Here is a 13,015-nt window from a genome sequence, read left to right on the forward strand (position 1 = left end):
TCCTGAGTTGGCCTTTAGGAGGGGCTATCCCAGTCTTCGCTGAGCCATGGCTGAGTCTATAAGGCTGTGTTTAAGGCTGGCCCTTCGAAGCTGCTTGGAACTTCTGTCTCCCTGGTTGAGACATGCAGGTCTTGGGCCTTGTGATGATATGAACATGTCCAAGAAATTCAGAGAGTAACAATGGGGCTGGGGTCTGAGCCTTCAAATTACTTGGGCTCTGCTGAGAGGTGGTAGGTCACAATGCCAGTGGACTGGGTTGGGGGGTAGGATTTCAATAATCCAGGCTTGTGTCTGAATGGGCCAATAATTGAGCATTACTAGTGAGTTAAGTGATGTTAAGTGATTGAGTTAAGTGATGTTAATCAAACTGCCAGTCAGTTGGCAAGAATCAGGCACCTACTGTGTGTCTTGTACAGTGCTAGGCCTAAGGTCACTGTAGTTGCTAGAGGGGTCTACAAAGCCTAGAGTCTAGCCCAAGACCAAGGTTTGCACACACCTGTCTTGATCCACTGAGGGCTAAAGTCAGTACGCAAACAAAAAAGACCAAAACCTCACAGTGGAATAAAATAGTATTGAAGAAATCAGGACAGAGGGAAAATAGGGAAAGGAAAAATATTTAACTCCAGGAAGGATGAAGAAGAGAGGCAGGGTAATTAGCTGCTGCAGGGGGGAGGTTCAGATGGTGGAAACAGGGCTCAGAAGAGGAGATGGGGGAAAGCTGGAACAGATGGGAAGAGGCTCTGTGAGCACAGCCTTTAAGGCAGAATATCTGTGGATGGAGGCATTTGAGGAGGGGGCGAGGCTGGCATGGCTTGTAGAGACAATAACTGAGCTGAACCTGGGGTGACACCTATGAGAGAGAATGGGCTCCCCACAACCCCTCACAGGATGCGGACTGGCGGAGAGAAGTCAGTTGCAAGCCCTTGCCCACTCCCTTTTTTGCCATCACCCTGTGGGCAGTAGATTATTAACTTCCATGACTTTAGGTCACTCAAGGCAAGAGTCCAATCCTGACCAGGTCTAACTGCATCCTCCTCCACATTCTGCAGGTTAATTGTCTCCTCCAAGTCTCTGCTCCTGCCATTCTCTGGGCCTGGAATGCCTTTCCTCTCCCCCTGCCCCCACCACCCCTCTTTTGGCCCTGTACCTACCTCCTCTGTGCAGGGTTGGCTGTTCCCGACCTTGGCCATCTGCATTGCTCATTGGACCTCTGAATGACTTCCTTCCGTATATGTGTGAAACTGTGCACGTGTGCAGATAACAAGGGCAGAGATCCCGTTGTCCTATCAACTGACCTGAAAACTTCCCCACCTACAGAACCAAATGATGAGGTCCTGAAAGGACCCAGGCCATAGAGGCTGTCTTACTTAGGGAACTGGTATTAGAGGAAGACTCCTGTCCCTCTTTTAGAATACTCCTATCCTGATTTCTGGTCACCTGCCTACCTGAGTCCTCAGCTTCTCCATGCCCTGAATGCCCTAACTGGTCTCTATCCTCGAAGACCTGAGGCCTGTGGGAAATTCCAGCCTCATCAGAAGTATAGAATGTAACATCAGCACGGAGCCTAGTGTCAGGGCTGCCTGGAGTAGGCTTTGTTCCTGACCTATGTCCCAAGCCCTGCGGAATGCTGCCCTCAGAAACCTGGCATCTGCCAGCCCTGGAGTAGCCTAAATCACAACAATAAATCCTGACTTTAGCATCCTGTGAATAATGTGCAAAGTACTTTCACATCCGTCTTCCTGCTCCAACCCTACCTCAGTCCTGGGAGTTCGGTACCTTCTCTCAATGGCAGACACATGAGATACGTGAGGCCCAGAGGCCAAGTGATACACTCAGAGCCACTGTCCCCATGCTGAAGCATAACAGAGCCCCTCACTTTCTGATGCCATCACAGTATAATTGTTACCACGTGTCAAAGGTTTATTTAAGTTGTTAACAAAGGAACCAGAAGAATGGAAAACTGGTTCAGAGGAACATTTGAGAGACAGAGATTTGTGTCTTTAGGTGGAAAAGACCTGTTGAAATAAATTTGCTAAGATAAGAGGTGAAGCTGGTTAGCCTCCAGGACAATAAAACCATAACTTTTGTGGTTCTGTACTGGACTAAAAAACTTTGCACCTCTGCATACACACATCTACCTATTATATATGCAACTACAAGTGAGCGAGTAGTTTTACAAAGTCGGGACTCTAGTCAATAGTAAATTGTGAAACAGGGATTTAGTTTTACCTGAGAGAATTCTTAGTTGTTCAACCCTACCCCACAACAACATTGAAAAGATATACAGTCCTCCGTCTATGTCCAAGTTACAGATAATTTTTCATAACAGTTCAGAGCACGCTCTTCTGTGCTCACTCCTCCTGCCTAGTGCTCAGCCCTGAAATTTGCAATCTTGAGATCCATTGGCTCATCTGCTCTCGCGACCCACAGAGCTTTGTGCATGTCAGCTTTTGCAGCTGGCTGTGTGGACCTGCCCAGACAGGGCCTACTGGCTCCTGGGGCTGTGATATTTCTTGGTCCAGAGCAGCCTTTTCTGAGATGTCTTTTGTGCATAATAATAACACTGTTCAGGGGTGCCTGGGTGGCTCAGTGAGTTAAGCCTCTGCTTTTGGCTCATGTCATGATCTCAGAGTCCTGGGATTGAGCCCAGAATCGGGCTCTCTGCTCAGTGGGGAGCCTGCTTCCTCCTCTCTCTCTGCCTGCCTCTCTGCCTACTTGTGATCTCTCTGTGTCAAATAAATAAATAAAATCTTTTAAAAAAAAGTAATAATAACACTGTTCACAGTGTGCTTTCCCACAGTTGACTTATTTAAACTCTGTGAGAATTCTAAGTGCTAGGCAGCTTGGCAAAACCCCTACCCTTGAAGATTTAAAAAACCCAAACACCCAAAGGTCACATGATTGGAAGAGACACAACTAGGAAGTAGCAGAGCCCCAGCCTTGAACCCAAGGCCACATGCTTGTTTTCTGGGACTGCCTCCCTGCTCCACTGATATTTGGAGATGGACAGGGTGTTTCTGCCAGACTCCTTAACCCTCCCTTCCCTGTTACCTTTCTTTCTGCATCATCTCTTCTTGTGGTTCACCTATTCCCCTAAACCCAGCCCTCCCCCTCTCCGTGTTAGGAAAAATAGCTATCCTGAGTTCTCTTGCTTTAGGATCTAGCTGGGATTCTAATGGCTAGCTGCCTGAGGATGCTAATGACTTGTGAAGACCCTGAGGGGGTTTTGCATTTTCACAGATTTCCCTCCCTCTCATGAAGTGTCAGGGAGGTTTTCATAATACAGCCCATCTTCTCTGGCCTTACAGGTCGGACTCTGTTGTTCCTCTCACAGCTCACCACCCTCGGCAAGCATGATCACTATGTCTGTTTGTAGGGGAGAAACCAGCAGAAAGCTGAAATGAGTCACCCAAAGTCACGTAGCCAGTCAAGTGGAAGAGCAAGGACGTGGAAACAAAACTTGGGATTCTTTGCCTCTCACATCCTGGCACCTAGACGTGACCACTGCGTGAAGGTATGGTGTGGGAGGCCAAACCAGATACGAGGCAGGTGCTGGGGAGGGGCGGGGGCAAATATAAAGAGACACTTAGGGGTTACTAAACCCAGAAGGCAGGGTTTAAAAATCTCTCCATCCCAGCCCACTGGCCCACTCTGAGAAGTCTGTCCTTCCAGAGAGACGTAGAGACACACACACACACACACACACACACACACACACTCACACACACACACACACACACACACACATTATTGCAGCAAGGAGCATTTTCCTGAGCTTCCATGGCAGCCTTGTAGCCCAACTCTCTGGGCTCCTTCTAGTCCTCCACACAATTTCTCCTTGCCCCCTATTCTGGAAGCCTTGCACCCCAAGCTTCCCTCTTGCTGGAAACTAGTCTGTTGTGTGTGTGTGTGTGTGTGTGTTTTTAAGATTTTATTTATTTGACAGACAGAGATCACAAGTAGGCAGAGAGGCAGGCAGAGAGAGAGAGATGGGAAAGCAAGCTCCCCGGTGAGCAGAGAGCCCGATGTGGGGCTTGATCCCAGGACCCTGGGATCATGACCTGAGCTGAAGGCAGAGACTTTAACCCACTGAGCCACCCAGGCACCCCTCTGGGTTGTATAGCCTGCCTGACAGAGGCAGGAGAAGCCAGAACTTCCCACATTCCACCCAGAGCCTACTTGCCTGCTTGCTTCCTCTCAGTCTGCTCATGTGGCAGCCAGAGCCATCCAATGAAGAGCCAGCCAGACCTCATCGCTTCTCCATTCAGAGACTTGGGTCATTCATTGCACTTGAGTGAAAGCCTCAGCCCTTTCAGGATCCCCTGCCCCATTTTCTCCCTCAGTTCATCTCTCACCACTCTCCCCCTGGGCTCATTGCTGTTCTTCAAACACACCACGCACACTCCAACTTCAGGACCTTTGCACAGGTACCTGTGCCAGGCATACCTCCCTCACTTAGCTCCCTGGCTGACTGCCAACCTCCTACAGGCCTTTGCTCAGATGTCACCTTCATTCTGAGGACTTTCCTAACCGCCCCCCATCCCTTAAAATCTACCTTCCTCTCTGCATTTCTTACTCCCTTATTTTCCTCCATAACCTTTAGCATCATCTATCATGCTATACTTTTACTTCTTTAGTGTCTGTTTCCTCCTACTAAAACTTGAGCTCCACAAAGGCAGAGATTTTTGTCTGTTCACCAGGACCCAGAACAGTGACTAGAACACTTTTTTCGTTGTTGTTTTTTTTTTTTTTTTTAAGATTTTACTTATTTGACACAGAGAGAGCAAAAGCAGGGTGGAGCAGCAGGCAGAGGGAGCGAGAAAAGCAGGCTTCTCCCTGAGCAGAGAGCCAGAGGAGGTGGGACTCCATCCCAGGACGCTGGGATCATGACCTGAGCCGAAGGTAGACACTTAACCAACTGAGCCGCTCACGCACCCCAGGGCTTAATTATTTAATGAATGGATGGTGCTCAATGTATGTCAAAAGAAGGAATGAATGAATTGATCTATCAGAAGAAAAACTCCTCGGGGGCTGTCGGATTTCAGAGGAGTTTGGGCTGGGAGTGGGGCTGGGCAGGTGACCAGGGAAGACTTTCAGGGGGAGGTGATGAGCTGGGGGGTCCTTGGTACTTCCAGGGAAGAGTGGGATCTGATAACTGCAGCTCACAGGTCACTTCTCCGCCTTCAGTAGAGGGGAGGAGACTGGAGTTAGAAGCGCTAATCACCCCGTGAAGAATCACTCCTCTTGGTGGCTGAATACGCACAGGGCCTCTGTTTATTTATCTTTGGGCTCAAGCAGCTGGGCCTCTTTTTCACCCTAATTGCTCTGCTTCAGGCTGCTGTCATTTGCCAGGAATAAGGGTGACATGTTAATTGTGCTGGTAGGAGACACAGATGTCGGCAGAAAGGCCTCCTGTGAGCACCTGATCAGAGCATGGAATGCGGGACCCCCAAGGAGCGGTCTCTCCGGGCTCATCTCCACATGATTTGGCCCCAGCTGGAGTGGGAAGCATGAAAAGGAGGAGCCCCCCTCTCTGGTGACTCGCTTCAGCAACTAACAAAAGGTAAAGGAGGCCTTTCGTGGGGCTGCAAAGTCTTGGGCCAGGGTATAAACATTCTGTGCAACCCCTCCTTTGTGTGGCTGGAGGGGGAGGGAAGTTCTGGGGTAGCGGGGAGAGGGGAGGCAAGTAACTTACCTAGAGACACACAGCAATGCTACACACCACCCTGAGCTAAAGCCCACTCCTCTGGAATCCTTTTCCCAGCACACCATGCTGCATCTCTGTGCTGCCCTCAGGACACCTGGAGGGCGCTTCCCCACAATGACCTGCCCTCCCTGATTCCAGACCTCCAACCTTACTGTTCCCAATAAGTCTCCCCCTCTGGCGTAGCATTGTTTTCAGCACCCTGCTTTCTTTCAGCTGACAGAGATGAAGGAATTGAGCTGTAATGGTTGCATCTGGGCACCCGGGCCCTTCACCATTTGATAACCCTAAGTGCAACCTGATGCCGTTGGCCAGGTATACTTCTCTTTCCAGTAACCTGTTTCCATTCTAACAGCGGCCTTCCGGCCTTCCGTAGATGTGCGTAACCCCACAGTCCTGACTGTAAGGGCGCTGGGAGGGAGCTCACTAAGTGGGTCGGGGTGGAAGGAAGGGACCGAGGCTCTGCAGAGGGCCAGCTCTGTCTGCTAGGCAGCCAGCTCCTCTTGGAGTCCAACCTGGGCTCTGACGCTAACTGCTCTGGGACCACAGCTAAGTAGCTTGAGCTTGCTGTAACGAAAGTGTCTCCAGTCCAGACAAGGAGGACGATCCCTGCCGCAGAGGATTGTTAGGAGAGCGAATTGGGAACCTAGGGGCCTGCATGCGGTAAGTCCACCTTCCACGTTCCCTTCTGCACCCCCTCGCTTTCTTGGGACCCCGTCTGGGAGGCAGGCAGGGTTGGGAAGAGCTGGGTACCGTCCAGCAGTCTGTGCACTTATCACTCAGTGAGGACGCAGGACTGGTTTTGGCATCAGGGGACCTGAGTTCATCCTCCAGCTCCATCACATGCCTGCTGGAGCTCAGGGAAGGAGTTGGTTCCTTTATAAAACGTTCATCATGGTAAGACTTACTGGATAGAGTTGCTGTGCAGACAGATTATGTGAAGCAGGCCAGTAGCTTTCGCATTAGGGAGGGAGGTTGGAACCTGAGTGGAAAGAGCTTTGAATGGCAGGCTAACTTGGGCCTTATTCTGTAGGAAGTGTGGATCCACAGGAGGTGTTTGAGTGGTGAATATGGAAGCCAGATATCCCATTTCTTGAATGCCAGTACCAAGCCCCTCATCCTGCCCTGTGCTTCAGGACTCCTCTCTGGCCTTGCAGATCCACTGTCCCTTTCTCATAGTCTGTAGCCCAGGAGGCTGCCCTTGGGGGTCAGATCCCTGAGCTCCCTTGACTCCAGGTCAGATGGGAGACACTAGCAGAAGGTAGGGGGTAGAGAGGAGTGGGATGTCAGCGGGTTTTTTTCCTGGCTCCCTTCCTGCAGGGCTGCCCCTGACTGATCTTTTCCCCTCCGCTGACCAAAGTCACAGCTCCTCTTAGGTGACCACCTCCCCTCACTCTCCAGGCCTAGGAGCGGTGAGAGTGTCTGTGTCATTGGCCTTGCACTCTCCCTGTAGTAGCCTCTCAGCCTTTGTAAATAGTCCTTGGTGACCCAATGTGAATGTGCCATCTCTTTCCTGTTGAGATACGTGCCCTGTCCCCTCTGGCCCTCATCTCTCTGGGCATCTGTCATTGAGTGGCTACATTTGAGCACAGCAAAGGATACTGGAAAAAGTCCAGTTCAGTGCCTTGGCCTGATTACACAGTGATGGGAACCAGAAGAACATCTTACCAGAAGGGGTGGTGCCTCCAGGGTCCGGAAGTTAGGGCCTTGCCTCCCCAGCCACTTGAATTTGAGGGGAAAAAACTGACCTTTAGAAACTCTCTGAGGAGTGGCTGGGAACGGAAACAGAAGCAGATGCATGAGCTTCAGGGAGCACAACTTCCGCTGTCCTCTCCCAAGGGAGGGACCAGGCAGGTCCCCAGTGCCAGCCTCTAGGTAGAGTCTGGATCTCTATGGCCCTGGCCAGACCTGACCTTTACCAGGTTTAAACAACGGGTCCTACAGGATACAGAAGGGGAGCCCTGGAGATCCTCACCCCACACCCATCCCTGCCATCCATTTGCTGGGTGAGATTGTCTTGGTTGTATGACCTCTCTGAGCCCCACTTTGTATCTGTCATTGAAGATCTTAGTCCATCTGGTGTACGTGCTGCTGTGTGGTGAGGTGAGGGAGTGTGTGTGCCAGGTCCATGGTGAAGAGAACCCAGATGCTCCAGCTTTCAGCTCAGACTTCCTGGATCCTAACTCTAGCACTAGTACCTTCTGACCACATGGCCTTGGACAGCTGTTAACTTCTGTGAGCCTCAGATGGTGTCTGTTGTTGAGGACTGTGGGGAGTTGAGTGAGATAGGACGCAGAAGGAGCTTAGGACGGTGTGAAGCCCCCAGCAAGTGTCAATAAACCAGAAAGCCTTCTGCCCTTAGGCCAGGGCAGCGGATTGTCTTGCCAGTAATAGTCGGTCTGGCTTCAGGTGGAAGAGGTAATCAATGACTACATGGTGTGGTTGGGATTCCCAAAGAGGGGCTCTGGGCCTTGAGAGCATCTGCCACCATTGTCTCTGGGTTATAACTCCTTGACCTGGCATCCTATTGGGGACATAGGCTGGGAAAGGTGGGGGGCAGGCATGTGAGACCTCTCAGTCACATTCTGAAATGTGTTAGCCCGATGATGCTTGGCCCAGTACCTCTAACTCGAGGCCCTGCACCCTGGGGAAGTCCACACACTTAGCTTCAGAAACAGTGACCTAGCTTGAACTCAGAAAACAGCCCTGGACTGCGGCTAGGCCATCCCTTGGTCACCTGTCCCCACCTAGCCTAGGGTTGGGATGGAGAGACCGGGGTGGTGGCTTCTTTGACCTGTGCCCACTCCTCTTCTCAGAGCATAGCCTGGTCCACCACAGAGAGTGCGGTCCCTGCTTCTGGCCTGTGGGATGGTGACCCATGCTTGTCTTTGCTTAGCTCTGCTGCCATCTAAAAGGGACCACGTGCTCCCCAAAAAAGGACATCAGGGGGTGACGAACCAACTTGGACCACTATTCCTTCCTGGGAGACTAGCAGGCCTTGCACAGATTAACACCGGCACCCTCCCAGCAGTTACCAGGCTCTGTGGTCATCCCAGGCTCTGAGAAGCAGGCCACTGAGGAATGGGGACTAGCTGCATTTGTCCCTTGAAATCACCACACTGACTGTGTTCTCCCAAGACCCAGAACTTCCCTTAATACTGTCTGGGGATCGGGGCACCTGGGTGGCTCAGTGGGTTAAAGCCTCTGCCTTCGGCTCAGGTCATGATCCCAGAGTTCTAGGATCGAGCCCCACATCAGGCTCTTTGCTCGGCGGGGAGCCTGCTTTCCTCTCTCTCTCTGCCTGTCTCTCTGCCTACTTGTGATCTCTGTCTGTCGAATAAATAAATAAAATCTTAAAAAAAAAATACTGTCTGGGGAGCACTTTCCCCAGCACTTTGGTGAAACCAGTGTGGAAGTCAGTTACCTTTCAGCAGGGGCCATCCCTCTGTGGGCTTAATTTCATGGGTTTCCCTCCTTTCCTTCCTCTGTCTTCATTCAACAAATGCTTTGGAGTACATTCCAGCTGGGCCAGCAATCCAGGTCAGAGAGACAAGCCAGGTTCAGGGCCGGTGCCCAGTTCTTCACAGAGGAATGAAGGAGGCAGCCCCTTTGGCAGTTACAGGACCACAAGATAAGCCCCCTGATGGAGATAAGCCCCTCCGTGAGAACCATCCTCCCACTTTACAGTCTTAGACCTTTGATGAGTTTCCCTGAGCGACGGGACACTCTCTGCCCTGTGTGGCCGCTGCCTTTAATCAGGTTCTCTTGTTGCCTCCATCAGGGTGCTGTGGCCATCAGCAAGGGCAGACACCCTCGACCAAGTTCAAGAGGACAGGATTCTATCAGGAGGTCTTGGGGCAGCCCCAGGCTCCATGGGAAGGCCAGAGCCCCTAGCTGGGGAGGGACAGGAGCTTAGCTGCGGCAAGGGGCCCTAGCAGAAGCTGCTGCTTATGGCCAGGCCTCTGGAGCTGCAGCCCGAATGAGGATGCTCAGGATTCCAAGGTCACACTGCAGACTCGGCCTGGCCCTGTGTGGGTGACGTGCCCACCCTCTGGTCAGGGGAGGACAAGGCATCTTGACATACTAAGAAGGCCCACAGCCAGTGGGGGAAAGTCTTCCAAGGTCACTGGGTGTCACTTAAGAAAAATAGGGGATGGCTTTGTGGCCTCAGAATAGAATGGAATAGGTGCAAGGAAATGGAGAAGGCGGCCATCCAGCACACTGGAGCGACCACTGTGGTCTCAGTTGTACTAAGTTGTGTCCCCTCCTACGTACCTCAGCCAGGCTCATGCTCCTGCAGACCGGGGGTCACCCCTCCACCTGGAGGCTGCCCGCACTGCCCCAGCACCAGTCTTCCAGAGGATCCCCATCTCCCTTCTCTTCCTTGTGCTCAGCACAAGGCCTGCTGAGGCTCATGGGATTGTTTGGCGGCTGAGGGTACTCAGAGTCTGGGATTAAGCCATGGCCGGGGGCTGGTCTGTCCTGGGTCCAGGGCCTCCTGGCTTCCATTCTTCCTCCTTCACCCAACACCCAGTTAATGTCTCTGCAAAGGCTTAAAACATCCCTTTAATGACAATAAATAAATAAATAAATAAAATCATAGGTTAAAAATCTTGGGCAGTAAAACAGTGGATGACGCCGTGTGGGCAACTTCCCAGAGGACACAGAACACACACGTCTCCTGAGCGGGTGGCCTTATAAGGACAGGTTCAGGAAGAGAATGGGCAGGAGGCAGGGCCTCTCGCCAGGAGAGGAAGAGGCTGGGGTGGGGGTGATGCCCCGACTGCTGGGTGGGGAGCAGAGACAGCAGGGGTACTGGCTGGGACCCAGTTCCACAGGGGGAGCTGGCAAAGTGCTACTTCCAGAGGCCTCCATTGGCCCACAGCCTGGCCATCCTGCCTTCACTGCCATTGTCATCAGCACAGGCGCTGGCCTGCTCTCAGCCAGCTGCCATGCTGACTGGCCAGCTCAGCAGAGTGACCCTCCTGCCCCAGGAGAGGCCATTTCTCATTCTTCTTCCCACCTTCCCTGACTCGTGGGTCCAGCAGGCCTGACACCCAGCTGGTATGCAAGAAAGTTCTGTTGGATGAAATAATTAGTAAGTGAATGGTTCCTTGATGGTAGCTTGAGCTCATCAGCTGGATGTAGCACCTAGAAATAGGGGCTGTGTCTTCTCAGAGGTTAGCACAGGGCTAAATGCATGGGAGACACTTCTCCATGGATTTGGTGGTGGAGTAGGCCCTCTCTCAAGTTGAATCGAGTGATCAGTTCTTGTCCTACTCAGGATCACCCTTGTCCCCAACACATAGACATACGTAATACCCCACAAACCCTCCATATGATGCCTCCGGCAGGGGTTTCACTGCCCCTGAGGACAGTGGGTGTGTGCGTGTAAGAGAGAGTTTCTGGAAGGGTCTGGCAACAAAGCCCTGGCCCTTAGGATGGAGAGTGAAGAGAGGCGTGGACCAGGAGGTGCCATGCTGGGCGTGGGGGGCTCTGGAAACCTCCCCATCCCTCATTAGCTCATTTCCAGAGCTCCCTAAAGCCCCATATGCTCCTTGCAGCCAGAGTCGTACAAGTGACCTGAGTTGATGGTCAGATGAGGTGAAGAGCTGGGAGGGTCACCCCTTCCGTTTGCCAGCTTTTACTGGGCCTATAACCCCATCATTCAAGAGCCACTGTTCATGAGTTACGCCTTACCCTCTCCCCAAATCTTCTTTTAACAGGCAAAGAGCGTTCCCTGCAGGGGCCAACAAAGGAATCTCACCAGGTAAGATGGGAGGACAGGGCAGCTAGAGGTCAGCCTGGGGAAAGGTCAGCCCGGGAGGAAGTGTGGAGGGAAGGGGACCAAGAGTGGAGCGCCCTTCACTTGATCCTTGGAGGCCAACTGTCACCTGAGGATGCATCCCCTCCCCCACAACCCCTCCTTGCCCAGAGCTGAAGGGTCAGGGCTGAGAGGAGGCTCTGGCAGCCCCTCAGCTGGCACCGTTCCTGGTGCCAGGGGAATGTTGTCAGCTGTAGAAGGCTGAGTCCAGTTGAAGCAAGAGCCCCAGAGGCTCCTACCAGAGGCGGCAGAGGACTGGAGCCAGCTGTCTCAGCTTGAGCCCGGTGAGCCCCCAGCCTTGCTCGAGACCCTGACCTCTGGGGAAGGCTTGCTCCGTGGTCATTCTGTTCCAAAATAGAAATGCCCCTTGTATTAAGAGTAATGCAAAACACAACAGAACTTCTTTATGTGACTGCTTGGAATTCCACCATTAGTCACGTATTATTTTGGGTTACGCATTGCCCCTCTGTGGTAGGTTGAATAATGGTCCCCTGAAGACATCCATGTCCTAATCCTTGGAATTATGTTACCTTACATGGTAAAAAGGACTTTGCACATGTGCTTAAGTTAAGGATTTTTAGATGGGAGATTATCCTGGATTAGCCAGGTGGGTCTGATGTAATCACAAAAGGTCCTTTTAAGAAGGAGGCTGAGGGTCAGCCAGCTAGAGGGCAACGTGCACATCCCCCTGGAATGAGAGCAAAGAACTTGAGATTTCAGCCTGAAAGTTCATGAGACGCCACCTCCCTATCCCCCTCCACTCCGACCAGAGTCAGGAGGCCTTCAGTCTGTTGGCCCTGAGCCTCTGAAGGAACATGGTAAGGACACAGAAGAGACAGGATATAGGGCAAAGAAGTGACAGCAAGCACCAAGGCAGAACTTGCTTCCTTCTGCATCCCTGGGCCAGGCCGTGATCTGCCCCCTGGTGCCCTGGCTTCACCATCCTCCTAGCCTCCTCTCTGAGGGCCACCTTGTTTAGACTCTGCCTTCAGGTAGCTAAGTGTGTCATTGCTTCTGTTTCAGGGGACCACCAATATAGTCACCTGACCCTTAGTATTAGCTGTAATGATAGTCCTTCTTTCAGGATACTCCCAGAATCCTCTGCTGTGGCTTCCTTAAAGCCTGCTGACCACAGAGGCTGAGTTACAGGGATGGGAAGGTGGGGAGGAAGGGGGAGATTCTCCCAGGTTTTCAGAGTTTGATTATAAACGCTAGAGATTTGTTAACCTTAACAACGATGAGGGGGAATGAGAGGATGATCAGAGGAAAGGCAGCAGGGTTTATTGACCAAGGCAGGGTATAAATCTATATAAACAAACACCATACCACAAGCATCCTGTATGCTAGCTCATTCAATCATCCCTTTTGGGAAGTTTCAGTATCCATGTGTTATAGATAAGGAACTGAGGCACAGAGAGAGGATGTGACCTTCAAAAGGTTACACAAACACACACACACACACGCACACACATCGGTCACACAGCTAG

This window comes from Neovison vison, chromosome 13 (genome assembly GCF_020171115.1).
Source record: "Neovison vison isolate M4711 chromosome 13, ASM_NN_V1, whole genome shotgun sequence".
NCBI lineage: Eukaryota > Metazoa > Chordata > Mammalia > Carnivora > Mustelidae > Neogale > Neogale vison.